The following is a 3,435-nucleotide window of genomic DNA, read 5'->3' on the forward strand; positions in this document are numbered from 1 at the left end:
CTGCACAGTGCTGCTGCCATTACCTGGATACAGGAAAGAGCGTTGTCCCTGTAATGAGCTGCGGGGGCGGGGGTGGGGGAGGGAGAGCTCGGGGAGCACTACAGCTCAGCACAGCTGTGCCATCACACATACAAAGGTTTTTTAGTAGGCACATTCAGATAGTGAAAAGAAATAATTTAAATGTAATATTTTATTTAGCCCAATATGGCTAAAACATTAACATGTAATAAAAGTTTTCAGTTTTTTTTGTATTAAGTTTTTAAAATCTGATACCTTACAATACTCTCAATTTAGCCACAATTGAAGTGTCCAGTTGCCATAAGTGGCGACCTTATTGGACAGCACAGTCCCAGAAGATACGAAAAAGTAAGAATATATTGGGTTGGGTAACATGTGAAATTTGGTTACCTAAACCCTTTTCAATGATCTACCTAACCCATGGCCTGCAGGCCACATGCAACCCAGGATGGCTAGGAATGCAGCCCAAAACAAAGTCATAAATTTACCTAAAACCTTTTTTTTGTTCATCAAGTTTTTGTTAGTGTTTGTGTATTTAATGTGTGGCCCAAGACAACTCTTCTTCCAAAGTGTCAAAAGGTTGGATACTTACTTCATAGTCTCAGACAGCCTGTACATCTCCCTGCCCTAACCATCAAAAAAGAAAAAATCTAATATTTGGTAACATAGTTTTAACAGATTAATTGTAAATTATGCTCTTAGTTCTAATTGTTAATATATACGAGGTTGAAAGGGGTAAAAAATTACTCAGTTTACTCTGGTATGTCCAGCTATTGTTACTAGTGGAGTAACATCTCCTCATTACAAAGGGGAGATGCCTTGTGGTGTAGCAGAAACAGCACAACTTTAGAGCAAAACGCAGGGTGCCGTGCTCAGGCCTAACCTTAAATATTTACACTGATAGACAAAGGGGGTGCATTAAACATTGGATTCAAACAGAAAAATAAACACAAGAAACAGGAGGAAATAAGTGGAAAGCAAAAATTGAGGTAAAAATGAATATAAAATATGTCAACAATTAACCAATGAGTGACACAAACCCAAGTAGATGGTGAAATGGAAAATGTTACAGAGGAATTAGACAATTTATAAGCAAAATATGAAGTATTAAAACTTGCTAGATCCGTGACTGGTGTAGATTGAGTGCAGGCTTGCAAACCAAAGTTCAATTCCCAGTCAGAGCACATGTCTGCGTTATAGGCCAGGTCCCCAGTAGGAGGCAAGTGAGAGGCAACCACACACTGATGTTTCTCTTCCTCTTTCCCTCCCTTCCCCTCTCTAAATAAAATGAATCTTAAAAAAACAAACTGGCTAGGAAAAAACTGCAATAGACCAATTCTTAAAGATGAAAAAGCCCAGGTAACTCAGATGAATTATATCATCAGGTCTTTAAAATATAAACAACAAGGCTTAAACTTTAGTGTATAACAACCCTCCAAATTCTTAGGAAGCACTGATTAAAAGCCTGACAAGGGCAGCATGATATGAATAAAAATTATAATAGTGAATTCCAGGGGCATGTGAAATAACTACCATACACCATCTATGTAAGGGTGATCATACTAAACAACTACTGAAACAAATGCAAGGGTGAGAGCAGGGGGTCCACTAACAGCTCACACTATAAACAGGCCACGTGAAGAAAACCACCATCTCAGGGATCAAAAATGTACAATTCATTCCAGATACAAGTTCTTAAAAAAATATTTTAAGATTTTACCCATTTATTTCTAGAGGGAAAGGGAAGGAGAAAAACATTAATGTGTGGTTGCCTCTCATGCACCCCTAACTGGGGACCTGACCTGCAGCCCAGGAATGTGCCCTGACTAACAATTGAACGAGCAACCTTTTGGTTCGCAGACCCACGCTCAATCCACTGAGGCACACCAGCCAGGGCAATAGATTATTCATAAAAGTACTTAAAATGTAAAACTGACATTGTAAATCAAACATCAGACATACTTCTTAGGGTTGAGACATGTTTACTCACCATAATATTCTAGGGATACTGGTTAGAGCAGTTAGACAAGAATAAGGAAAACAGTATAAAAAAGGAGTCAAATTAACATTTTGAAGTTAATAGAATCAACTAAAAGTTGATAGAGTTCAAGATAGCTGAAATCATAACTTCTATATGCAAATAGTTAGAAAATAGAAAAGATCTTAACTTGCAACATCCAAGAGATGAAGCTTTTAAAATGTATAGGGTCTAAATGATAAAATTTGAAAATCTAATAAGAGAAAATCATTTGAACAAATAGGAACACATAAATACACGTTTTTGGATCAAAGTCTCTGTATCATAGTCTGTTCTCAATTTAGCCTGTTTCTTTAACTTGATGGCAACAAAAGTAACAGTATTTCTCCGAGAATCAGTTAAAACTAATTTTAAAGTTTATATAGGAAAAATGCAAAATCAGGAAAATTGTGAAGGGGAATAACTTCCCCTTGCCAGTTAAGAAAGTACAGTGTCAAGCTATATAGCAACTAATTGTCAAAGGTGTGTGAAAATGAGATCCTAGAACAGAAATAAGTTCATGTAGAAATTTAGTATTATTTCAAGTGTTGGGGAATAGATTTAAAATGACATTTAAGATGATTCTGAGAAGATGGTTGAACAGGAAGCACTATGAATCTGTTTCCCCGCCTAGACAATTGCATTGACAGAATCCATCTGATATAACTGTTTGAACTCAAGCCCATGAAGGCTTACAACTTTTCAGGGGAAAACTTGGACTGTCAATGCAGTTACTTTTCTTCAATTTCAGCTCATAGTACATAAGCTACCCATTCCCACCCCTAGTCACATTCCTGGAGTGGCTTGCATCACATTGTAGGCAGGGATCCTGTATCAGAGAGAAGGACTCTGCTTCCATTCAGCAGTTTGTGCTCTGATTACTAATTCTGAAGACAGGTGCACACAAGGTGGGCAGCCATTCTTGTACTTAACCTCCCATTGCTGCAAGCTCCTCCCTCTATGATACCAGTGGATTTAAAAGTCTTGCATGCCACCCTCCATGATTTTTCACATTTTCCCCTTTGGGGACCCAGGCATTAAAGACTAGGACATTAAAAAACAATTGCAGGGACCTTCCAGTGAAGATGGGGGTGTAGGCAGACATGGCTTACCTCCTCACACACCATGTCAAAATTCCAACTAAAATACAGAACCATCAGAACTGTCAGAAATTAAGTTGAATGGAAATCTGATAACTATGGAATTAAAGAAACTACAACCATCCAGACAGCCACAAAGCTGCTAGGCTGGTGTCATATCTGAGACTCCATCAACTTGGCTAATACTTTGCCTTACCTTGAATATCTTGACTCCAACTCATCTAACTTATGGGCCCACCCAAGCTGGTTTTCCATGTGAATGGTTGGTCCTGGTTCATGCTTCACAACCTTCTAAATCCA

The sequence above is a fragment of the Sturnira hondurensis genome, unplaced genomic scaffold (genome assembly GCF_014824575.4).
Source record: "Sturnira hondurensis isolate 20B ecotype Veracruz unplaced genomic scaffold, ASM1482457v3 Scaffold0010942, whole genome shotgun sequence".
NCBI classification, from domain to species: domain Eukaryota; kingdom Metazoa; phylum Chordata; class Mammalia; order Chiroptera; family Phyllostomidae; genus Sturnira; species Sturnira hondurensis.